We start from the raw sequence: 26,824 nt of genomic DNA, 5'->3' as shown, positions 1-26,824 counted from the left end.
CCTACTTTTCAGACCCTTTTTTTCTCTTCTTTCCAGGACTTGAAATATGAGACAGCGTTTCCTATTTTCTTTCCCTTGCACCCCTTTCCCAAAATAACAGGTCGTTGAATTTTAGTCTGAATTTGTAATGTCTTTTGCAGCTGTTGCAACGTTCGTCTCCTGTAGGAGCCAGACCCTCATCTTCTCAGGCAAGCTGTGGCAAGAGCAGTTTCTCTCAGCCCAAGCTTTCTACCCACCAATGTCACCCAGTCCTAGAGTTCAGTTTCTACTAATCAAAGAATTAAAATGCAAGCCATTTCTGTTTGCTAATTTAAAGTTTTTGTTTTTATTTATTTTTTTTATTTCGAAGCACCACCCAACTAACTGGAACACCACCCAGTTAGCCAGAACCCGGGGAAAATGGTATTCTCGTATATGATGTGGTCGTGGTTAAGCTGGTAGAATAATTTTGAAAAATAATCTGGCAGTATGTTTCTAGAACAGTAAAAACAAATTCATAATCTTTGTTTTGGTAACAACTTAGAGGAGACTAAAAAAAATTTTTTTTAAAGAAAGAAGCTAAGATAGTATTATCTAATAGAATTGCAAAAATTTGGAGAAAATTCTCATGTGGGGGGTAAGTTAAATAAATAATGGCAATTCACTACTAGGGAAAATAATGATTTTGATGACTTTATATCAAAATAAAAAATATTTATAAAAAATTGCAATAAAATGATGAACCCCCAGTCATAAAAAGACAGTAATTACCCCTGTAGGGATAGGAGAGGGATGTGACTGGGATGACCACAGGGGGGGCTTTGAGTATTGGAAATACTCAATTACTTAAGCTAGGAAGAGGCCACGGGAACATGCCTTAACATATATATGCTTTATATTACTTTACACACATGACATAGTTCATATTATTAAAAAATAAAAATATCTTTTGAAGAAACTTTTAACTTCCACAAAGTCTTTCTCCACAGTCTTCTTAATGTTTCCTAACAGATATAACTTCAACCAGAATATTGTAGTTGTACTTTATATTATAGTTATTCATTACTTTTATCCAAGCTCATCTTCATATGCTTCTAGTACTGAGGCTAGTGTCTTGTATATAGCATGAAGGTGAAGTGGTATTCTGTAAACTATGTATACTTTAGCTGAATTAGATTATTTCCATGGGGGCATAATTTCTAATTATAAAAATAAAAAAGGCAAGGATAGCTGTAGTTCAAATCTGATAATGCCTCAATTTGTTATATTTAAAAAATGCAAATTATCTGTTTATTACATTATATCTCCAACATTTGCAATCTAAAAACTTGCAAAGTGCCATTTTAAAAAACGAATTTGCTATGAATTTTCCCTCTAGTTATGAAAAATTAAATTTTTATTTAATACAATCCTACTTAAAGAATGAAAAGTAGTATAATTGGTTCAATAATTTTTAAATGATTAAATATGATAGGGACAACGAAATTAGGTAAATATGCTCCAAATCTGATACATTTCTGTATGTAAAAACTTCTAATTTAAGAGAAAGTTCCTTGAGGAATGTTGCCAGAATCCATGTTCAAAAGGTGTTTATCAACACATTTCAGTTTTGCTTGTTGTTTCAATATCTGTACCCAAATGGAAACGCAGGTTTTCAGCTTGTGTTTTAACATATGTCACTCAAAGTTTGTATATCATTTTAATTGGCTCAACAAACATTTCACTAATCACCTACTATGTACAAAATAGTGTGAGGAGTAAAAGGAAGGCTAAAAAAATGGTTAAGATGCAGCTTCAGTTCTCAAATGGTTTACCTGTCTAGGGGAGCCAACAATATTTAATGAAAGCAGAAAGGTGTAAGTACCTTAAGAATAAGTGAGGGAATTAACACTTGCTGGATACCTACTGGGGCCAGTGTATCTCACACTGTGTATCCCATACAGGCCCAGGTAAGGACCCAATACATGTTAATCCTTCAAAGTACAGGAAATATCGTTTAAATGCGTGGAAAAAATGGAGAATCAGAAAGGCACTCTTTCTATTACATTAAAAGAAGCCCCAAGAAGGGAAAGATAATTTTGTGGTGAGAGGATGGGATATGTATCTCTGTGTGTGGGGTGTCATGGAATCATTTTGGGAAGATTCCACAGCAATAATGGGGAGGAGGGAGGCGCGGTGAACCATCTACTAAAGGCAGCTAGAATGGACGGGGCATGACAAGGTGTCCGCCTGGGTTAGAAGTCTGAAATATATGAAAATCTCAGTGGGGCCCTTAAACATCATGGTACTGTATTGACACTAATTTGTGTCACTTTGGCTTTTTAAATGTAGGTATGCTATAATTAAGACTTTGCTGGAGGTGAGGTGGAATGGATCTGAGGGAAGGTGGCCAGTGGTTCAGAGCTGCAGGATGGGGAGGGATGTGGTAATAGAGGCGCTGCAGGAGACTTGAATAGAAATGACTATGTAGGGGCTTGGAAAAGAAGAGATACGTCTAAGGGCGCAATAAAGATATTTAAGCTAGAAGGACCAAAAACTGTATTGATTGCAACAAAACAAAGTTATAAAATGTCATTTTCCTCTAATTTCCAGACAGCTCCTCACTCAAATCAAAACATGTTGTTTACTATGTAATCACATAATATCACCAGCTGTTTGCATTCCTAGTAAGGCTTTTTACATGCCTTTCTCAAACTCAAACAGGAAAATTCCCTTTGCTGAACATTATTGCCAAAATCCAACGCGTAAAAAAAAGTGGGCATTGAAACCTAACAATACACATTCACTTCTGACCCTAGGAAAAATCAAGTCTATAGTTTAAGATTTATTTAAAGCTTTGGAAATCACTTTTATTTTCACTTCGAATCAAGTCTAATCTTTCAACACAGCTTTTACTTCTGAAAATGGACTCAATGTTCCCCCATCCCCGCCGGAAATGATATTAGTGTTAAATCATCCATGCGATCTTTGACATCACTAATCCAAAGGCTTAAGAACTTTAAATAGACACAGATACTGAAGAGAGTCTTTACCTTAGAGAAATCGGGGTGTGGTACGGATAATACTCTTAATACCGTACAAGATTTTTCTATCATTGACACTAATTTTTCAGAGTATTACCACCGGTGAAGCATAAGCAAGAAGATGTGACAAAAAGTTTGCAGGTAGGTAACATTTTTACAATAACTTAAAATCTCTACTTGTAAGTTCTGCCTTATCATTTACATTGAATGAGATCTATTATTTGCATTGAGGGTGCTTGTGTATGTTCTTCTCTGGGACCAGATGTTAGGTAAAAGAATACCAAGTTTTAGAAACTCAGAATAACAACCTCTAGCTGCCTTGTTCATCCATTCATCTTTTGGTATCTGAGATAATTACGAATAAGTAAAAGAAGTATATGAATTTAGGGAAATGAGTCATCTCTAACCCATGTTATCTTGGTTCTTTTTTTTAATTTTTTATTTTTAAAGATTGTATTTATTTGTTTGACAGAGACAGCCAGCAAGAGAGGGAACACAAGCAGGGGGAGTGGGAGAGGAAGAAGCAGGCTCCTAGTGGAGGAGCCTGATGTGGGGCTCGATCCCAGAACACCAGGATCACGCCCTGAGCTGAAGGCAGACACATAACAACTGTGCCACCCAGGCGCCCCTGTAATCTTGGTTTTAAACAGAATTGAAGTAACATAAAGAATGGGATTTGAAAGATACTTTCAACACTGAAATTTTATGATTCTGTAATTTCAAAACATTCTTTTATACGGTCAGAATTATACATTCCTGGTGAAATAATTTTGCCATGTTTACATTTTCTGACTTTTTATATCCCTGCATACACATGGAAGTGGAGGGTAAGGGACAAAATGTGAAGATATGCACATATTTTTGCTAGGCTATGTGTACTATTTTTCTACCTTTCCCCTTCTGTTCACACCTTGGTTTAATTTCTATACAGGGAATGAGTTATATGAACTGAATTGGAAATGTATGCCTGTACACAAATGCATGTACAGACACACACATAATTTACTCCAGTATCCTAACTCCCAATGATAACCACCTTCTTTATTCTTTGGTTTTGCTCTTCCCCTCCCATCCCCAGCGCATACAATGAAGTGATTCTGTTTTTTAAACCTGTATCTTTCTTTCTTTTCCCTTTCCTCTAGATGTGGGGAGTTGCCTTAATCCAACATTTCTATTCTTTCTTATCTGTCAACATTAAAAAAAAAAAATCTGCAAGTATTTTTTTCCCTAATATTTGATGTACTCCCTTCTTTTAACCACATTACCCAGATTTTGGATTTTAACCTTGACCTTCCCCTAATTTCCTTATCTCTCTGGAATGGAGTATTGCACTTTTTCTATCTTTTGTCATTCTATTAACATGCCTGTGGCAGTTTCCAAAAGAAGGGAGTGCAGCTTGGAATGCTTTTCCACGTGCAGAAAAGCACTTGCTACAGAACATATTTATGGTCAGTCCGCCACTCAGCTCTGAGAAAGAGCCGTTAGTACAAGAACTGCCACGATGACATAATTTCTTACAGCATCCTTCACTCTTACGGTTAAACTCACTTCTTTCACTCCCTGCCGCACCTAGAGGGAAACTTCACAGTGTTTCTAGTAGAGGCAAGTTTTCCCTTTAAACACTGCATTTGTTGATATTCTACCATTTTTCAAACATGTCTCTTAATGTTTCATCCAGATGTAGTGCAGTGAAAGGGGCTGTTTACCCTGATCAGACCAGGGGGTGGGGTCCGGAGCTGCGTTCCCCTAATAGAGACCCCACCCTGCAACGGCCCCTCCGCCTCCAGGTCCCATTTTCCTTCGGGGTTCCGATTCCTGCCACACCCACGTCTTCAGATGTGGGAATCCCTCGCCTTCCTGCTCTCACAGCTTTCGTCTTCTAAGATGACTTTGCTTAAGGAGTGGCCCACAATTTTCAGATACTGTCACACTTATCCCATATGTTCTTCTTCGGAACCCTGAGAACAGGGCAGAGCCCTCTTCTCAATTCTGTTTTATGTCTAAGAGGCAGGCCCACTGACTCATCCTGTGACAATCAGAAGTGGGCTGTGGACTCATCGGCTGGACCACCTTTCCCATCATTCCTCACGTACAGATTGTGGCAGGTGGCAGAGACCGCACCAGGCGGTACGTTGCGTTTGTTTTCATTAATAACGCACATCAGGCCTTTAGAAATGTTTGGAAAAAGCCACACAAAATGTAGAACACGGCTTTTCCTGGCTAGAAGTCGTTCCTTTGCTCTCATTTCCTGTTTCTCGGCCTCTCCCTTGTTTCTCGGCCTCTCCCTTGTTTCTCTTCCCACCCCACTTCATGCCACATTACTGCAAATCTTGCTCTCCTAACATAAACTTCCCCTTCGCAGCCTTCCCACTGCCAGGGCGGTTTCCCGCGCGGGGCGGGCTCAGGGGCACCGCGCCGGGGTGTCGGCGGGCCCGGGAGCCCCAGCGCGCTCACCTAGGTTTGCAAGAAAAGTGGCGCTCGCATCTCCACCGCTGACCGCCGCGCCCGGCCAGCCCACCCCGCCCGTCCGCTTCCGCCCCGTCTCCTCCCCGCCCCCGCCGACCCTCCGGAGCGGCGCTGACCCCGCGCCCTCCGAGCCGAGGCGGGAACGGGCGCCCCGCTGCTGCCCCCTCTCTCCCGCCCCAGAATCCCGCGGATCCGCTCCCCCGGGCGCGGGGGCGGGGCGGGAGGGGCCGCCAAGGAGAGCCGCCAGGACTCAGCTCCCGGCCGCCCGCTTCTCGTGCCTCCCTCCTGGGGCACAGGGCCGGGGGTTGGACTCCCCTACACCGCGGCCCCCACAACCCTCGGGGCCTCGGCAGGGGTCTGCAGCTCCAGCTTCCTTCCGCTCCTCCAAGTTCGCCTGCTTTCCCGAATAACTAACGCGGGCTGGCGCCCTTTCTGCCGGGTTTCCCAAGCGAGGCATGCGTCTCCCCCCGCCCCCATCCATCCCAAGGTGAAGCACCGGGAGGGAGGACGCCCCCGCTTCGCCCGCAACGTGCGCCGCTACCGAACCCAAACAATGATCTCCCTTCCTTCCACGCCCAGCCCTCCGCCCGCCCCACCCCCGAGCGCACCCCAGCATCCAAGGCACGGCCCGCCCGGACTGCCCCTGCCCGGACCCCATTGTTGCCCGATCCGGGCGATGCCCAGCGCCCGGGGGCGGTCCCCGGGAGCCGCCGCGCCGCCGTGCCCGCAGCCTCGGCTGGCCGCTGGAGCCGGCTCCGCCCACACCTTTCCAAGTTAGCCGGCGGGCGAGCCTCGGGGACGGCTCGGGCGCCCGGCCCCCTCCCTGCACGCACCCACCCGGGCCGGAGCGGGGAGGGGGCGGGGGGCCGAGCGGGCTCCGCGCTCGATTTGCCTCCGAATTCTTTTTCTAAGGCTGCCTTGCGCTCTCTGACACAAAAGAGGGGACTTTCTCGCGGCTCAGCGCGAGTCCTCGCCTGGCGAGTTGCAATCCGGGGGTTCCACCCGCCGCGAGGCCCCGCGGGCCCCCCTCGGCCGACGGCTCCCAAAGCTCCGTTGGCCATGTGTAGGTTATTTTGGGTGCCGCAGCAAGGTGGTGCAGGTGAAAGGGAAGCTCGGCCGAGGCCGGAGGCCGGGGGGCGGGGGCAGGGGTGGAGCGGGGTGGGGCGGGGTGGAGGCTCCGCGGACCCACCCCCCAGCCCGGCGGCCCGGGCGGCGAGGCGAGGGCCGGGCAGTGGGTGTTGCCTTCTACCTCTGCGAGCGGGGAGGGGTTAGTTTCCCACAGGGGATTTCAACCATCACACTCTGAGCCCGCCTCCTAATCCTCGGGCGGAGCGGCTCGGGGGCCCCATTTTATGGCAATAAAGCGACTTAGCGCCTGCTGAGCGAGCCCCTCCCCGCCGCCGCCCCCGCCCTCGGCCCCACCCCGGGGCTCGCCCGCAGCGGCGGGGCTTTGTTTCTGGGGAGGAGGACCCGGAGCTCTTTTGTTTGGGGGTTTGGTGTTTTCACCCCACCTCACCTCACCCCACCCCACCCCACCCCCCGCGCCTCTCCGGTTTCCTGAGCTGCGGGCTGCAAGGGAGGAGAAGCGGCGTCTTGCAACCCCCTCGGCTGGGCCCCGGGGTAATTCGATGCGGGCCTGGCGAGGCTCCCCACGCTAGACCGGGGCTCGCGTCTCGGCAGCCTCCACCCACCGGCCCACCCTACATTTAGCGCATCATGTGATCCGGGTAAGTCATTTGCAAGTACAACAGTTCCCTGGGTTGCCCCCCATTCATTTCCTGAGAACTGCAGAGAGCAGCTGAGAGGCTCTGCCTGTGCGTGTGCGAGTGTGCGTGTGAGTGTGCGCGGGTGACGCCGTGTGTGTGCGAGAGTGAGTGTGTGCGCGCGCGTGTGTGTGCGAGAGAGAGAAAGGGAGAGAGAGGGGGACTCTGTGTGAGGGAAAGAAAACAATTTCTCCTGCTCTGCAGCTTCTGTTCAGGTCTGTGCCGATTCCGTTTCTTATCAAAATAAACAACCCCCTCCTTTTTTTTTTTTTTTTTTTTTGCCATCCCGAATCAGACCGTATTCTCTTAACATGTTTTATTTTCCTGTGGGATATGTGGAGAAGAAAGAGGGAGGTTTCTCCCCCCCACCCCCATTTTTTTTTTTTTTAAACTTATCAAGTACCATGAATTGAGCAAATGTTTTTCTACCCCTAGTGGAATTGTTGGTTGCAGTGTTTGCCTGACAGTTGCCAAGGATGAGAAATAAAACACCAGGGCTGAATTGGGGGGGGGGTGTGTGTGGAAGTAGTTTGCCCCCAGGAATAGAGCGAGTTCGGTGAATAGCTACCGCACCGGGGCTGTGTGGGCTGTGGGTGTGCACTGGAGAGAGTGGAGGGGAAGGGGTTAAGGCGGAGATGACACTGCTGGCATGAATAGTGGTCCTGGTGCTACATTCATTATTGTCTCTGGTCGTAATGATGTGTAACTGTCACTTGCTACAGTGCCTGGTCCATGGAAGTAGCCAGGGGCTGGCCCGTGGCTGTTATTTTCAATTACGGGGGAGCCGGCCGGAGTTGACAAGGGGCAACTTTGCACGTCCACCCGAGCCAGGAAGCCCGCGGAGCCGGCCTGGGAGCCACTTCTTGCCTTAGAAGCTTGCTCCCAGGACTCGGACTTGACCTCCGCGACATTAGTTGGTGTTCGTGTTAGATGCTCCCCTACGGGGAGAATCAATCCTGCTTTTGTTGGGTAGAGAACTGCCTATTAGAACTTTGAAAACTTTTATCTTTGGGGAAAAGGGTGGGGTGCACTCAACAGTTCTGTTACGAAGTGCATTTGAGGCAAACGCTTGGAAAAAGTACCAATTCCTTTGTTACATGCCCTGCAGCTTCCCAACCCCCTTCACCCTGCGCTTCGAGTTTTGCATACTTTAATAGTAATACCCTTAATTCAGCTGATAAAAACTGACTGTGTTGAGTTAAAGAGTATTAGTACAACGGAATGTGTAATCTGGATAAACAGTTTGTATGGTTAATATTGTCAGCTCTCTAATTTAACTGTACAGATGGTTTAAGTATCGTTCTGTATGGATTGTTTTAAGCAATTCCACTGGCTAATAGAATTCTCCGCCGAGCCCTCGGATAGTTTATTTTAAATCAGCTTTAGTATTCTGTGTTTCTCAGTAACACCGGGGAGGTGAGCAGGTCTATTTACATTTAGTGCATGTGCACCGTGGCTCCAGTAGACATCTGTCAATCACATAACGTCATTCTGCAAATCCACCTAGACGCCTCCAGGCCCCTTTCTTACTGGAGGATAGGGTTGTTTAGATAAGTAAATGCTTTGAAATAAATTGGGTGGCTTTTAACAGGATGCAGCTCGTGAGGGGAATAGGAGTGGTCACTTTTAAGAGTGGGTGTATTCCATCATCTAAGAAATGCTCTTTGGAATTGGCATTTAATAAAAACAGTGACACCCCCCTCCCCCCCAGAATCTGGTTGTGCTGTTTGTAGACCTCATTCACATGTTGTTTACATTTTTTAAAACCACATAGAAATTGGTTGTGATAAAGGGGTATACTTCCAGGCTAGAAAATGTTTAACTGTGGAAGCTTAGTAGACATGGGATGTTGAAGGACAAACATTTCAGTTGCATAAGTTGTAGCTCTTGCTGCAGCCTGGTCAATGTGAAGACTAGCTTGAGTCTGGTAAGCTTCTTTGGGTTGGGGAGAGAGCAATTAGAGCATAGAAGTATTGGCAGATGCTTGTAATGTATTTAGGAGAGAGGTTTGTTATTCTGCCTTGTAATCCGTAACTATTATGAAATACATGAAGGCTGGTAAAATTTGGAAGTTTTAATTTATGACTTAAAACTGTGTAACTGATATAGTTTTGTCAGTTTTGTCAGGTTTGTCGTTCTTGAGGGGTTTCCGTTTATTTTTGAGTTGCTTCCGTTATTTATTACTTAGTAATGCATATTTAAAAGAAACTTTGTCAGATGAACTTTATTTTGGAATGCTTTTGTCTTACTATTTATTGAATGAAAATTGTTGTGCCAATGAGCCCTTAATATTTTTTTTTCTCCAGAAAGTTCTTTTTCAGTAACCGAATGTCATTTGGGAGAAAACTGGTCCTGCTGTAGCATTTGAGACCTTGACCTTAGCAACTCTTGGCTGGTGGTTGTTTACTACAGCTGCAGTCTATGTGTGTACAGAAAGGGAAGGGACTGCGAACACTAGTGTGCTTGCTCTCCCCAGGCCGAGGGAAAAACAAATCAGGATGCTTGACGTTCATTCATTCCGAAGAGTGTGCATCAGGCATATAATAGCAATAGTGTTCTGGTCATTTAAAAATATGTATGCTCCTTGGGGATTACTTCCCCACCTCCTGTGAAAAGTAAACAAGCACTTTAACAGACTGAGTGAGTTTTAAATGTTATATCATGAAGCAGGCTGTTATCTGCTTCATGAAATAATTTGGTCTTCAACATAGGTGGGGTTTTTTTTGTTTTTGTTTTTTTGTTTTTTGTTTTTTTTTTTTCTCTTCTGCAAGGAGGACACAAGGGCTTAGGCCTTTAGACCTACACTAAGGACATTTTGAACTTGAGCCAGTGTTGGTTAATCTCGAGTATTGAGTAACCTTACCAGTGAGGTGATATTGTTAAATAGTTGAACATATAAAGGCCCTGGACGTTTTTACCATTGTTATGAAATGGAAAGTGTGGAATTTCATATTTATGTGAATTTCATTAGTACAGTCACATTAAATTGGGGGTGCTAAACAGTTTTCTTTATATTGTAAGAGAAACAATCTTCTTAGAGTGTTAACTTCCTAAATGCAACTGTTGATGATTTGCGGATTAATGCAACATAGTTGTATTCCACAATACTAGAGGCACAAACTCATTTGAAGTCATTCTTCTTTTGGATAAGGAAGTCTCCCCACTTGTGCTTCCATGTTGATTAATGAACAAGAGCTAAAAAACCCCACACTGCTTTATTTAAAATCGACACCCATGATTATCTTTTTCTTTGTAGAGAACAACTTTCATTTTTATAAATAATTCCTAAAATAGGTCGCAGTTGCTTACCTTTATCATGTACATTTTGAAAATACCGTATGCCAGTAGAGTGGAAATATCTGCCTTTTTGCCCAGTGTCTGTTCATTTTCTGTTTTAAATTTTATAGTTATTTATTTTTCAGCCTACAAATTACGCACAGCTTTCAATCTTAAGTATGTACAAAATGTAAGGGGAAAAATATTAAAATTAAATCACTGGCAACACCCTATAAACCACAGCCTTAACTCATCCACCACAACCACAGCTCCCAAAATCAAAATGCAAGTAAACAGATGGGCCTTGCCCTGTGCCCAGGAGGTCAACAGCCTTAGGCTCTGTGAGATCTGCTGTGTCTCTAGATCCCAGACCCGTCCAGAGAGCTGTCTGACTTCAACAGGCCAGAATTCATTCTCAGGGCCTAGACCAGCCACACCCCATCTGATGTCAGCTTTTGAGTTCTTGTGGTAGAGAACACAAACTGTGGATTAAATGGTTGCTTTCTCCATATATTCTCAGTAATTATGTTACAAAAGGATTTTTCGGTTTTGGGTGTTTATTGTCATAAAAGTGGCTACTTGAGTAGTCCTGTTGCTCCATAAAAATTTGTTTTGGTCTGGCAGTGGATTACAGGATATTCACCCAAAGAATTCTCTGGTATGGTCTTTCTTCCTGTCTTTTTTTCAACTTAAAGTCCTGCTTCTCCTTCGTTGCTAATTTCATGGTATATCTTTTTGAATATTAGCATAATTGGACTGGTCCAAACAGTATCGCTTTTTAGGTACAGATGGTGTAGCGGAAAGACCTTGCTGCTGCTCTGGTGAATGGGAACGTGCTTTGGGATAGTTTTCCCAGTCCCATCAGAGGTAATAGAAGCTGCCCCTGTTACAACTGACTGGCCTAGAGAGCCAGGAATTGTGTTCCCAGTGCTACATTCCCCACGCTTAAGGGTTTTCAGAATAATTCCTGGCATGATGTATATGTGTAATTATATATATATATGTGTGTGTGTGTGTGTATGTGTATGTGTGTGTATATGTATGTATGCGTGTGTGTACTTGCTATTTTATGTACATGTGTGTGTATACATATGTAGTATTTATATTTATAAATGTTTTTATATTCTCTATGTTGGTATATATACCTCCCCCACCCCCAGTGCCACATACATTAAGACCAAGAATTATGGTAGAAAGCCCCCTCCCCCACTTGTATAAAAAAGAGGGAAAACACACAAAGTTTGTTTTTTCAAAGCCTATGTTTAGTAATATTATTCTCACTTGGTTTTAAGTTCGGCAAGCAAACTTACAACATGAAAGCAACCCTGCCCCAAAGAAAACAAACCAACAAAGCTAAATGACAACCAAGGTGAATGATTATAAAAAATGAAATAAATAACGCTAAAGAAAATGTTTATTCATTTCACCATCAGGTATCTGCTAAGACTATAGATCCTGCTATCTGGACTGATTTAAGTAGCAGAGATATTACAGTTTGAATCCAGGGCTTTTGCTTACTGACTCTGGATGACCTTGGTCACATTTCTTAACCTCTCCGAGTCTGGAAAATGGGAAAAATAATATGCATTTTACAGGGTTGTGGTGAGGGTGAAAGGAGATAGTGTGGGTACAAATCACTTTGTAAAGCTAGAAAGTACTAGTGTGGCAACTGATTTGACAGGCAAACCACTCCCTCTCCATCCCCCACATCCCTACAAGGGATGAACTTTCCAGCCTCTCAAAGTGAGCATATAAATTACACTTATGGAGAAGGAATTTCCGAGTGTGGGTAGAAAACTTCTGGCAGTCAAAGGTCATGAATTCCATTCCTGTCTCACCAGAGATTTGCTCTGTGACCTTGAGAAAGTCATTCTTAAAAAGTTTCTCTAGCTGGTATAAAAGTTACTATTAACATTTATATAATGCAGGTGAAGTATCTGAGCTTTTCTAAAGAGTGTACATGAAAATACGGTTCCCATGATCATTTTACAGAAAACAAAATAAAGATCAACAGTGATTATTTAGAGATTGTAAACCTCCAGACTATTTCTTCAGTGAGTCAACTGAAACTTCTATCAACCGGTCATTAAAAATGCCCTTAATTTTTTTTTTTTTTTTATAGAATCGTTACGTTTGTGCTGTTGTACTGTAATTTAGAACAGTCTATTGAACTGCAAATCCCTAGTTAAGCCAAGATTCTGTTGATTAAGCTATGTCTGATTTATGGCTTAAAGTGTCTTGGTTAGACCCAAAACACTGTAACACAATACGTGCACAGTAAAAAAAGGTAAATGATGGAGATATTACACCGATATTTGAAAATCTGTTGAACACATTTATAGTCACACCTTTTTCTGCCACACACATTTCTTGACGCACATACATTTGAGAATAATTAAGAACAATATTAATTTAGATAATTTCTCTCCAGCTACATTTTCTTCAGTTAAGAAACAAAATATTTTTTCACACTCTGTGTAAACACTATTCTTGCAAGAGCAAAGAAATGCTCAAAGTAGCTCATCAGTATAACTCGTTTTAGACTCTTTCGTGTGGCACATACACCCTGCCTAACTCCTGTTCATGTTACAACTATTACTGTAAACATCACTTTCTGTGGGACTCTTTAATTACCATGGCTTGCTTTAAGAACATGCAGAGTTCCAGTCTGTCTTCTATGGCCCTATAGTACATGCTGTTCCGTCTCTTATAATTGCTTGTTGACTTGCCTTGTCGCCTCCCAGTACTAAGCCCCTCGAGATCAGGAAATGTATCTTCTTCATAGTTACTGTCCTAGCTTCTCACCCAGTGCCTACCATTGTGACTGATCATACAGTGCTAAAATATTTATGGAAAGAACAAATTAAGGAGTGCAGTCTCTGCCACTAACCCTTCAGTAGCTAAATGCCAGTATCATGGATATTTCCTACCTGAATCTTTTCATCTCTAGCTATGTATATTCAACGCTATTAGCCATGCCACAGTTCATGACATTTTCCTAAATTTTTCTTTTCTTTTGGTAAAATGAAGCTTTGTGGTGGAGTCAAACAGTGCTGGATTTGAAGCCTCAGACTACTCAGGTTTTGGCTGTCTAACGGGGCAAGTTAATTCTCCAAGTCTCCTTTTACTCACTGATAAGTAAAAACAAGAACAAATAATGTCAACGTTGTAGACCGTGTTTGAGGACTAAAACTGTAATGTCCATAAAGCATCTAGTATATGTACCTTGTACATAGTTAGTGCTCTATAAATATTAGTCTGCTCCAGGATATCGGTGCCTCTCTCTCTCTTTCTTTTTGGTAAGTTTTTAATTCCAGTTAGTTAACATAGCGTGTTATATTAGTTTCAGGTGTAAAATATAGTGATGCAACATTTCCGTACATCACCCGGCGCTCGTCATGATGCGTGCACTCCTTAATCCCATCACCTATTTCGTGCACCCCCCATCCGCTTCCCTTCTGCTAACCATCAGTTTGTTCTCTATAATTAAGAGTCTGTTTCTTGATATGTCTCTCTTTTTTCCCTTTGCGCATTTGTTTTGTTTCTTAAATTCCACATATGAGTGAAATCATCTGGTATTTGTCCTTCTCTGACTTCCTTCAATTATACTCTGTAGCTCCATCCATGTTGTTGCAAGTGGCGAAATTTCATTCTTTTTTATGGCTGAGTAATATTCCATTTTATATATACAGCACATCTTTATTCATCTGTTGATGGACACTTGGGCTGTTTCTATATCTTGGCTCTTGTAAATAATGCTGCGGTAAACACCAGGGTGCATGTATCCCTTTGAATTAGTGTTCTTGTATTCTAGTGCTGCGACTGCTGGATTATAAGGTAGTTCTATTATAAGTGGCCATTTAAAATTGTTGTATCATAAAGTAATTCTGTTAAAAGCAGCCATTCAGAATGAAGGGTAGCAACAAAATAAAGTAGCTTTATTGTGCAGAAGTTAGGCACTGTGTTTTTCATGTGTTAGCTTATTATGCATGTACTCTTTAGTATACAGGTATGTATAGTCGATTTTCAAATAATTTATACTTTGAATACTATATGTGGAGACCCCTAAAATATCTTTTTATACACTGGATCTTGACCTAGGAACATCCGTTCATGGATGACGTTTTTTCTTCTTTAAGCTATCATGTGATAGTGCTAACCCCCGGGAGGAGTTCCCTTCCCCCCATGACTTTGCTACTTTTGACAATAATTTTAAAAATTATTTGAAAATTGTGCTACTTTTGCCTTTCATCAACAAAATAAATGGAAAAAGGCAGAAAATGAAAGTGCTGCTTCCAGATATGAGGAATAGGGTTTATCATCTTGATACACAGTTGAAACGAGAAATCATTAGGTGTGTTGAAAAGTGGTGAATCTTTATTGGAGGTGCTTAATGGAGTTAATCTGATAAATGGTGAAAAATAAGATTATAGAATATACAGAATGCTATACATCTATTTTTAGTGACAGTGCTTAATAGAGTATATGTAACTATAGATTTTGTAATTTTTTTTTTTTTTTTTGCCTCTGAGAGTGGGTCTCCTTTAAAACGTAAGTCTGGTCCCTCGACTTGCACTTATTTGAATTTTGTGTAAGTTTTCAGGAGTGCATTATATACTAAAAATATGAGATTACTCTAGTTAATATTCATTGAGGAACTAATTTTCACCAAATTAATGCCCTCATGGTCAATAGCCAATTAGCTTCAAAGTAAAGATTTAAATGCTGGAAAGCCTTTGTGTTATTCTTTCCTTCCTGTGTTACTCTTCTCTCCCTTCAGCATTAAGTATGATATTCCAGAGTTAATCTTATTGTAGAATAGAGCAAAAAATGGGAATATTATACAAATACTGTGTTTAGAGGCTGTTATTTTATTTGTAGGTTATATTGACATACCATACTTACTAGAATACATTTACTAGAATATTTATTTCAATACAGAAGCCAATTTTGTGATGGGTGATACATGTACTAAAACAAATTATGAGACCTAATCCAAAAAATTATTTTAGAAGGCAACTGCTACAGGATGTTTCCAAGTGGCAGTAGTAGTAGACCAGTAACTTCTGGCCAATATGCATTCTGCCATTTGATGAAGCTGTTACAGTCAGAGGTATCATAAAATAAAAAACATAATCTCTCTAAAAAATGCCTTACTCATTTGACCTATATATATTCAGCTCCTATCATGTAATCTGGAATCATGTATGAAAATGGGTAGGACATCATCATTAATGAGCTGGAATCAAGGAGGGGAGGTACGACTTAATGTAGAAAATTATAATACGAAGTAATTTGTGATAAATGGACCAAGTGCTGTAAGTTGCTTAAATGAAATGCATAGGAAAATATTCCTTTTATCTGGGAAATCAAGGATTTCAGGTTTTTAGTGGATATGGCAATAATTTTCGCGGTTTTTATAGAAAAGAAAAAGCAAACCTGCAAGAATAAGAAAGCAAATTAAAATCATATTTTGGCCACTGTGGTGATTTCATGCCTCCTTTTCTGTTATCTTTTAGAGCTGATGGCTTTATGGTGTTTTGGCAAACTTTTATCATTTGCCATATCACCAGAAAGTTGTGTTTCCCAAAAATAAATCCTGAGAAGTACTTGGCTAGTAGGGCATGCAGTGTTATAATGAGTTTGGAGAAGGTTTATTTGCCCAAAAAAAAAAAAAAAAAAAAAAAAGATGATTGGTTAATAAAAGTTTAAAAATACACTTTATGCGAAGCTGTCTAGTGAATTTTTTTTCATATTGCTGAAGATTTCATGAATGAGAATTTATTTATAAATGATGGGAATTTTAGCTTTGACCAAAAACTTTAAATATAGAAATAATAATAATAATAATTATTATTATTTTTAATGTAAGAACAACAGAAGGAAAAACTTGAAAACTGATCAATTTTACAGAAGGTCACAGTCAGTTGTAATTTATCAGAGGTATTGCTTGAAGGGACATTTAGAAAGAAACTTTACATTAAAGTGGTTGGTTATTTAGAGTGACATCCTCTGGAATGTGCATTAGCTTTCTGCTTTAGGTATAAATACAGAACACTTAAGGAAACACAGTGTTTCATTTTGAGATAATATATAACAAGAAAGAAATCCACTCTTAGTGAGTCTATAAAGGGTAGTGCTGGAATTCTTATTGTACACTGAGCTCTCTATTGAGTATATTGGGATTATACCAAGGCTCTAGGCTGAAGCAGTTGTTTTTATTTATAAATAGCTTGGTAATTAAGACACTCCAGAATACTTGGGAAGTGTGGGCTCCAAAAAAAAATTTGGTTAGTGCTTGGTGGTTTACAGGGTGGTTTTAGTTTCATCCTGACCATCATATAAGGTAGATTGGACACATGTTACTATTTTATTCATGAGGATATTAAAGTCATATGAAGGTAAAATAACCAGAGGGTGGCCAAGTCGAAACTAGAACCTTGATTTCCAACACCAGTAACAATTTTTTCCATTTCATTTAACTGCTGTCTTCCTAAGTTTCATTTAGTGTTAAATTCTGAAAGTCTGTTTTGCACAAAAGAGGTGCCCATGTCTAGCGTCAAGCTCATATGAGATATTCAGTGAATATTGTTGGATGAATTCTATCCCCTTCCAAAATGTACTTTAAAGGGGCATAAAAAACATATATAATAGCTCAGAAAGATCAACTTAGTTAATTTTAGAAGAGCCTGCAAATAGAGGCATCAATACTCTGAAGAAGATTAGGGAGATGGTTCATCACTTACCATGCTAGGTGCTGAAAGTACGAAGGTATTCTTTGTCCTGAGTGTAAGCAGATCAAGAGGAATGGCCCGGCTACACCCAGAGGGAGGGCCATACTTCAGTATATTTCAGTTTATTTTATTTTCATTTAGATCCTTAGTGTGCCTAAAAATAATACCTAGATATTTTTAGATTTATATTTAGTTTCTTTCGAGCACTTTTCCTCTTATCAGAAAATCTTTTTCCATTAAAGCATGTGATTGTCTTAGGTTTCCTTTTTTTTCGAAAAAAGTATATTGTGTGCTCGCCGTCCTTCGAATGTGTATGATACGCTTAAAAGGCATTATCTCATTTAATGCTTGTAACCAACTCAAAGCTAGATATTTGTTTAAATGAATTTCTTATTACTTTTATGACTCAGGTTTTCAAAGGACAACTTAAGATCTGTAGGAAATAAGCGTTTTGCAGAAACTCACTCGTTGAGCAGTGTTTACAAATGTATCTCTCTGATAAAAGTAAGTATGTGTGTGAAGACCTTAAACTTCATTTTTTTCCTACTTCTCCTCTTCTTGTAGCCAGCAATAACTTTCCATTCCCCCATAACCCATGTCATCAGAACTATGTGTCCTGTTACATTTTTCTCTATATCCTAAGCATTATAAACACATTTGTGCAAGGTTCTTTGATCACTGATTATAAAAATGAAATTCTATTTGGAGACTATTGTCAACTTTGTTTTTTGGTTCAGTACTGCCTTAGGGAAATGCTTGCACTCAACTACTGTGTCTCTACTCCATTTAAAAAAACTAAAGCAAAAACAAAAAATGTTGCATGATATTCCAAAGTACAGTTATTCATAGTCTACCGAACCATTAACTTATTGATGGGCAATACTTTCGTTTCTAGTTTTTTTTCCACTAAAAACAATATTGTAAGAAATACCTTTATATCTACACTCTGACACACCAACGGGATAGATTCCCAGGGTGGGATTATGTGCTGCTTCAAAATGTTGCCACATTGGTTGGGAGAAAAAGGCTGTAGCAGTTCATCTTTTTACCAGAATTGCAGACAAAATCCTTTCCTTGAAACCCCATCAGCAATGGTTGACCCTTTTCCAGACTGATAGGTGTGCAGTAGTATCTCACTGTTACTTTGAATTAGTATTTCCTGACTGCTGGTGACATTGCACATCTTTTCCTGTATTTGTAGGTACATTGGAATTGTTCTGCTAAGAATTGCCCTTTCATACTCTTTGCTCATTTTTCTAATTGGTTGTTGTCCTTTTGTGGGAGTTCTTTATATATTGTAGCTATTAACCATTTGATATCTGTATTGCAAAGTGTTTCCCCCCCCCAAAAAAAAACTGATCTTTTGGGACGCCTGGGTGGCTCACTTGATGAAGCGTCTGCCTTCGGCTTAGGTCATGATCCTGGGGTCCTGGGATTCAGTCCCGCATCGGGCTCTTTGCTCAGCAGAGGAGCCTGCTTCTCCCTCTGCCTGCTCTGCCCGCTGCTCCCCTGCTTATTCTCTCTCTCTCTTTCTGTCTCTGTCTCTGACATGAATAAATAAAATATTTAAAAAAAAACACAAAAAACCAAAAAACTGACCTTGTGTTTGTTCAAGAGGTATCTTTTGATGTATAACATTTTTAATTTTTATATAATCAGTTCATTTTGTCTAGTTAACTTTTTAAAAATGTTTTCTCCATTGACAAAACAGATGTGTAATTTACACTTACATTGAATTTTTCTTTCCACTTTGATTTTATCTTTAGTAAATCTGTAATTTTTAGTTACACATGCTATAGAAGAGGGATCCACTTTTATTTACTTTCAGATGCATATTAGCACCATTTTTGAAGTAATGTATCCTTTTACCAGTAAATATAAATTCTGCAATTGTATTATGTTCTCGGATATCCTATGATAGTACCAGATTTTTTTTTTTCCCTCTTAAAATAGTAAAGTCCAGGTCTAAAGAAAATTTCATCCATTGTCCCAACTTCCCTGGACAAAAAAAAAATACACAAAAACTCTGTTGTGATTCTAATTGGAAGTGCGTTATGTTATATATAGTTTGGGGACAATTAACATTTTAATATTAGTTTTAGTGCAGTGTGTCATCCCCATTTAAGAACATGGATGTCTTTCTGTTTTTATCATTTTTTATGCTTTAAAAAGATTTTAGTATTTTACTTCAAATGGTTGTTTCCTCATAAATTTAGTTCTAAGTACTTTTACAGGTTTTTGGCTATTTTATATTTATTGAGATGATACGATTTTTCTGTGGATTTTCTGTAAATATAGTGAATTAATTGTGTTGCTTGATTTTTAAATGTTGTGCCAGATTCTCATTACTTATAAAAGTGTTACTTGTTCTTAGTGCATTATCTAATTATATACAGCTGTATTTGATTTTCTAATATTTTGTTAAGAATTAAAATATGTATTTATAGTGCTCAGTACTTTTTATTTTTTCTTTTAATGTCTTTATCTGATTTTGTATTCACATTATTCCTAGCCTCTAAAATAACTTGGGAAGTGTTCTATCATCTTCTATTTTTTTGGAATACTTTATGTAGAATTATTTCTTCCTTAAATGTGTGGAAGAATTCACTGCAGAATCCATCTGAGTTTAGAGATTTTTTTTTTTTTCCCCTTTGCAGGAAGGCTTTTAACTATACATTCAATTTATTTAACACATATAGGGCTATTCAGATTATATGTTCATTTGTGAATGAAACATCTTAGTTTGTGTTTTTGAAGGAATTTGGCTTTTTCATCTAAGTTACAGAATTTATTGGCATAAAGTTGTTTATATTGTCCTATTCTTTTAACGTTTATGGAATCTGTACTGATGACTTGTTATATCTGATGTAGGTGACTTGTGACTTTTCTCTTTTTGTCTTGATCAGTCTGGCCAGGAGCTTATTAATTTTCTTGATATTTTGAAAGGGCCAGCTTTTGGTTTCATTAATTTTTTTCTCCAATTTTTCCTTTTTTTAATTCATTGATTCCTGACCTTTATTATTTCCTTCCTTATGCTTGTCACAAGTTTAATTTCTTCTTTTTTTAGTTTTTTTTTCTTTTAAAGATTTTATTTATTTATTTGACAGAGAGAGGCAGCAAGAGAGGGAACACAAGCAGGGGGAGTAGGAGAGGGAGAAGCAGGCTTCCCTCTGAGCAGGGAGCCGGATGTAGGGCTTGATCCCAGAACACTGGTACCATGACCTGAGCCAAAGGCAGACGCTTAACGACTGAGCCACACAGGTGCCCCCCCTTTTTTTTAGTTCTTTTAAGATGGAAGCTAAAAGTGTTGATTTGAGACCTTTCTTCTTTCCTTACATAAGGATATAATGCCATAAATTTTACTTTGAGCACTGTTCTTTTAAACTTTAATTCAGTTAATATTTTCTAATTCCCGTTGTGATTTCATCTTTGATGTTGGATAGTTTAGGATTGTGTTGTTAAATATTCAAATACTTGGAGATTTTACAGATATCTTTCTGATATTGATTTCTAGTTTAATTTCATGGTTTTCAGGGAGTATGTATGATTTTGATTCTTTAAAATTTTCTGAGATTTGTTTTATCACTCAGTGTATGGTCTGTATTGGTGAATATTACATGTACACTTGAAAATGATGTATCCTGTTATTATTGGGTGGAACATTCTATAAATATCTATTAGGTTCTATATTTTATAAATATCAATGAGGCAAGTTGGTTGATAATGTTCTTCATGTCTTCTGTATTGTCAACTGATTTTTTTTCTCTCTGTTCTGTCAGTTATTGGGAAAGAAGGGTTTAGTATTTAAAATATAATTGTAAATAAATCTGATTCTCTTTTCAGTTCTATTAGTTTTTGCTTTATGCATTTTGAAAGCTTTGTTATTAGGTGCGTACATATTTAGGATTGTTGTGTTTTCCTGGTGAATTGACCCCCTTTATCATTGTGTAATATCCCTGTTATAATATAGACAACATATTATTGTGTGTGACTTTTTAATCCAATCTTACTCTCACCAACTTTTACTTGGAATGATTTGTTTACATTAAACATTATTTTTATATGATTGGGTTTTAATGTACTAACTTGCTATTTGTTTTGTTTGCCTCACCTGTTTTTTTTTTTTTTTTTTGCTCTTATTTTTCCATTTCTTGCCTTTTTTTGGGCTTGATTATTTTTTAGTAGTCAGTTTTACCTCCAGTAATTACATGTCTTTGTTTTATATTTTTAGTGGTTACTCTAGGGTTTACAATATCTGTCATTAATTTCTCATGGTCAGATGGTACAATATCATTTCCTGTGTGATGTCAGAATGTTACAACAGTATACTGCCCTTTATTTTCTCTCCCACTGTTTATGCTATTTTCTTAAATTGTCTTAACTTATACATATTATGAACCATATATTTCCTAGGTATTGCTTTTGCTTTAAGGATTTAGTTCCCTTTAATACAGATTACAAATCAGAATAAAAGGTCTTTTTTGGTATTAACTGATGTTTTTTATACTTCAAGGATTCTTTATTTCTTTGTTCTAAATTTCTGTCTAGTATCATATTACTTTTGCCTAAAGAAAATATTTCTTGAAATGCAGGTCTACTGACAGTGACTTTTCACAGCTTTGTTTATCTGAAAAATATCTCTTTGCCTTTGTTTCTGAAATATTTTAGCTGGATTTGAATTTTAGTTTGACAGCTTTCTCCCCATTCATTACTTTAGATATGTTGCTATGCTCTATTATCCTCTAGTTTACTTAGTTTCTGAAGAGATGTCCTTTGTCTTTCTGATTTTTGTTCCTCTATATGTAATGTTATTTTTCTCTGTCTGCCTTCAGGATATATTTTTTTAAACTTTGTTCTTCAGTGAAAACAAATGTGCATCGGTATGTTATCATTTGCAGTTATCCTATTTAGGAGTTCTCTTAGCTTCTTTGATCTGTAGTTGCTTGCCCTTTATAATTTTTCATACGTTTTTGTCCACTATCTTTTTGAGTATTTCTTCTGCCCCCAAATTTCTCTTCTCTCTTTCTGGACCATTTGGACAAGTACATTAGTCTACTTCAAATCGTCCCTTAGGTCTTGGATCCTCTGCAACTGCCACCCTCCCTGTTCAGTTTTCAGTCTGAATAATTTCTATCGATCTATCTTCAAGTTCACTAATTCTTCCTGTTGTGTAAACTCAGTGAAAGAATTCTTTGTCTTTGATATAAAGCCATTTCTTGAGCATTTTCGTATCACTTTTAAAAAATTTCAATTTACTGAGTTTCTCCATTTATGCATGTTGTCTGTCTTTTTCTCTAGATTCTTTTACATTTTAATCATAGTTATTTTAAAGTATCTGATAGTTTCAGTATCTCTGCCATCTTGGGATCTGATTATGTTGATAGCTCTATCTCTTGACAGTGGGTACCTTGCCTTGTTTTTGTGTCTTATGATATTTTGTTGACTGTGACATTATGTATAAAAGAACAGTAGAGACTGAGGTACATAATTATGCTAACAAATGGATATGCCTTTTATTCTGCAAGATATTAGCGTCTGTGAAGAGGGAAGATAAATCATTTTGGTCAGTAGATGTGCTGAGTTATTACCTTGTTGTTGCTTTTGAACTATCACGTCACCAGCAACTTGAGCTTCCTTCAGGAATGCATTGCTTTTACCTTGAGATTTCTGTGAGACCTGGAATGTCATAGAGTTTTTCTTCTCAGTGTTCCTGCTATATCCTCAACTTTCGATCAGCTCTGAACTCCACTGTCACAGGGGGCCTCCTTTTGTTCTTTTTACCTCTATCACAGCACTAGTCTGGGGGGACTTCTGGATGGGTGAGCGGGTGGGGTCTTTTACACCAGCAGCAGTCTCAGGCAAGCCTGGTGTACCTAAGTCTGAGTTGAGACTTCGACAGCATACCTGAACCTTCCTGTGGTAGTCAGACTCTGTTGTGTGAGTGGCAGGCTTAAATGTTTGTGTGAGTTTTCAGTGTATCAGTATGTCTGCATTAGGGGCTTCTGGGGATACTAATTGACTGTGCTAGCCCACATTCAGCTTTTAAGAATTTGTTAAAATTTTAGTGGGTTTCTTTTATCTGCTTAAAAATTAGAAGAGGGGCAGTTGGGTGGCTCAATCGGTTAAGCGTCTACTCTGGATTTTGGCTCAGGTCATGATCTCAGTGTTGTGAGATCAGCCCCACGTCAGGTTCTGTGCTGGGTGTGGAGCCTGCTTAAGATTATTTCTCCTTTTCCCCTGGCTCTTCCCCACCTTCCCTTTCCCTCTCTAAAAAAAAGAAGAAGAAGAAAATTTTTATTGCAGTAAAAAACAATAAAAAATTTACATCTCAACTGTTTTTAAACCTACAACTTAGTAATGTCAACAATTCACATTGTTGTGCAAAATATCTCAGACTTTTTCACTTGCCAGACTGAAACTGTATACCCATTGGGCAGCAACTCTTTATTTCCCCCTCCCCTGGGTCCCTGGCAGCCACCATTCTGCTTTCTGTTTCTTATATGCTTTTATGACTGTTCATTCTTTTTCCATTATCATGGCCAAAGGCAATGTCCTGTTTCTCTGTGAAGGGGCTTGTTACCCATTGGAATTTAGTTTACCTGGTCGCCTTGTAACTTAAAATCTTTGGTCACAAAAACATGATTTTGCAGGATATTCATCCTAAATAAGTGTGTTCTTTCTACGCCTGTGTAGCTTAAATGTGCTTAGATGTCTTTCTTTTCTTTCTTTATCTCCTTTTTCTTTTTTTTGGACTGCTTGTTGAATTTTATGTAAGTACTTTTGAAAATCATCTGCTCATCTTTTTTCCTTTAGTTGATTGTTACAAAGCATTTTATTAGAGGATTTATTAATATTGAGCTATCTTTGCATTAGGGATCAAACCCTTTTCATAATTTATTATTTTTGTATAAATTTATTTGATTCTGTTGATAAATTAGAATGAAAGTTAGAATATATACTGTATTCACAAGTGGGATTGGTCTATGATATTTTCCTTACTACTGAATCATATTTTTGTATATATGTTTTGGTGGATACAGAAATTGAGAAAATATTCATGTCTTTCCATGAGTTATAGTTGAAACCGTTTCTTTTTTTTTTAAGATTTTACTTATTTATTTGAGAGAGTGAGAGCCAGAGAGCAGAAGAGGTGTGAGAGAACAGGAGCCCAGTGAGGGAGCACGAGCAGGGTGAAGGGCAGAGGGAGAAGCAGACTCCCCACTGAGCAGGGAGCCTGATGTGGAGCTCCATCCTGGGACTGCAGGATCATGACCTGAGCTGAAGGCAGACACTTGACCGACTGAGCCACCCAGGCGCCCCATGAAACTGTTTCTTATAGGCTGATACATAGGTGTGAACCATTGGGTCATGGTTTCAGTATTTTTTCTAGTGGCAGATGTGTAATCTTTTTTCTAATTTCTTCTGTGTATTTGTCCATTAAAATTTTCAGCTTTTTGGATCAAGTTTTGGCTAGGAAATTGCCCATTTGCTTTTTAAAAAATTGATTGAGATATAATTAACATATAACATTCTGTTGGTTTTAGTGTACAACATATGATTTGATGTATGTATATATTGCTAAATGATTAACACTAGGTAACCTCTATCGCTACACAGTTGTAGTTGTTTCTTTTTCTTGTGGTGAAACTTTCAAATATACATTATTGTTAGCAATAGTCACCATGCTGTAATTTACATGTCCAGGACTTAGTGTCTTGTAACTGGAAGTTTATACCTTTTGACCACGTTTATCCCTTTCACCCCCCCACCCCATACCCTGCTGTGGCAACCACCACTGTGTTATTGTATCTGTGATCTCTGGCAACCACTAATTTGTTATCCATATCTATGATCTTTGTATCTTTGTATGTACCCATTTGTTTTGTAAGCTTTGAATTTGTTACCTAGGATAACATGTAGTATTCACTAATACATAATTACAGTTCTACCATAAAGCATTTGTAACTTTTTTATTCCTAGTATTGTTTATTTTTTTTGTTTACTGTTTTTTTCTTAAATGTTCCATAAGTTGCTTTGCTATTTTATTATGCTATTATAAAAAAAGGCTTTTGAATTTTTCATCATTTCTACTGTGTTTTTACTTATTTTCTCTCATGACTTTTAGCTCATATTTTCTTAATTATCTCTCTTTTTTTTTTTTTTTTTGCTTAGTTCTTTTAAAAATAAATCTCCTTTTAACCATGAAGGCATTGGAATTAGAAATACATCCTTTGCTATATTCTGTACTTTTTGGGGGAAGAATTACTCCCTTTTTCATTTTTTCAAATTTTTGTGATTTTAATTGTGATTTTATTATAATTTAGTTTATAATTTTATTGATTTCTTCTTTGAGTCAAGCGTAGTCTTTAAATGGGGTATCTCTCAATCAGCTGGGGGCCCCTAAATGTGGGGTGATGATTGGGTGGAAGCCAGTGGCATGCAAGGTGAAAGAATTCACCTCAGTCAGAACAAAGGAGATAGAGGTTTATTGAATACATTTTAAGGGAGCAGTGGGCTGCACACAGAGGAGAGGCTGTCTGCAGTGAGGCAGTAGGTGGGGGCTGTTTTTAAAGAGGGGGGATGAGGAGGTATGGCAACATATGAAATCTTCCCTTTTTTTGTAATCGTGGCTAGTTTTAAGTAGCCTGTTCATTAGTTAGGGCCTATGAATATTTTGAGGTGAGTTGCCTGATGGGCCTTTTTTTTTTTTTTTTTTTTAAATTTAAATTCTGGTTAATGTACAGTGCAATATTGGTTTCAGGAGTAGAATTCAGTGTTCATCACTTACATACAACACCCAGTGCTCACTCATCATAGCAGGTGTCCTCCTAAATGCCCATTAACCAGCCCCCCACCTCCCCCCATCAACCCTTAGTTTGTTCTCTATTGTTAAGAGTCTCTTATGGTTTGTTTCCCTCTTTCCTTCCCCCCCCCCCATATGTTCATCTGTTTTGTTTCTTAAATTCCACATAGGAGTGAAAGCATATGATACTTGTTTTTCTCTGAGTTATTTTGCTTAGCATGATACACTCTACCTCCACGAGTGCCATTGCAAATGGCAAGATTTCATTCTTTTTGATGGCTGAGTAATATTTCATTGTATGTATATACACCACATCTTCTTTATCCATTCATTTGTCGATGGACGTTTGGGCTCTTTCCATAGTTTGACTGTTGTTGATAATGCTGCTATAAACATCAGGATGAATGTACCCCTTCGAATCTGTATTCTTGAATCCTTTGAATAAATACTTAGTAGTACAATTATTGGATTGTAAGCTCTATTTTTAACCTTTTGAAGAACCTCCATACTGTTTTCCAGAGTGGCTGCACCAGTTTGTATTCCCACCAACAGTGCAAGAGGGTTCCCCTGTCCCCACATCCTCACCAACACCTGTTGTTTCCTGTGTTGTTAAGTTTAGCCATTCTGACAGGTGTGAGGTAGTATCTTGTCGTGGTTTTGGTTTGTATTTCCCTGATGCTGAGTGATGTTGAGCATCTTTTCATGAGTCTGTTGGCCATCTGGATGTCTTCTTTGGAGAAATGTCTATTCATGTCTTCTGCCCATTTCGTAGCTGGAGTA

The 26,824-nt window shown here is 39.1% G+C and overlaps 1 protein-coding gene across 5 annotated transcripts in view; it reads left to right on the top strand.

The window, feature by feature from the left end:
• The first annotated feature begins 6,764 nt into the window (after nt 1-6,764).
• KLF12 (Kruppel like factor 12) overlaps nt 6,765-26,824 on the top strand; it is a 409,770-nt gene continuing 389,710 nt past the window's right edge. For 2 of the 5 annotated variants that reach the window (XM_040623520.1, XM_040623552.1), the window contains exon 1: nt 6,772-7,195. The gene's annotated coding sequence lies outside the window, so the exon portion shown is untranslated. The other 3 variants (XM_040623557.1, XM_040623536.1, XM_008686647.2) reach the window with 3 other exon arrangements.

This window comes from Ursus maritimus, unplaced genomic scaffold, assembly GCF_017311325.1.
Source record: "Ursus maritimus isolate PB19 unplaced genomic scaffold, ASM1731132v1 scaffold_10, whole genome shotgun sequence".
Classification (NCBI taxonomy): Eukaryota; Metazoa; Chordata; class Mammalia; order Carnivora; family Ursidae; genus Ursus; species Ursus maritimus.
The sequence above is the reverse complement of the archived record's forward strand: the minus strand, read 5'-3'. Positions and strand labels throughout refer to the sequence as shown.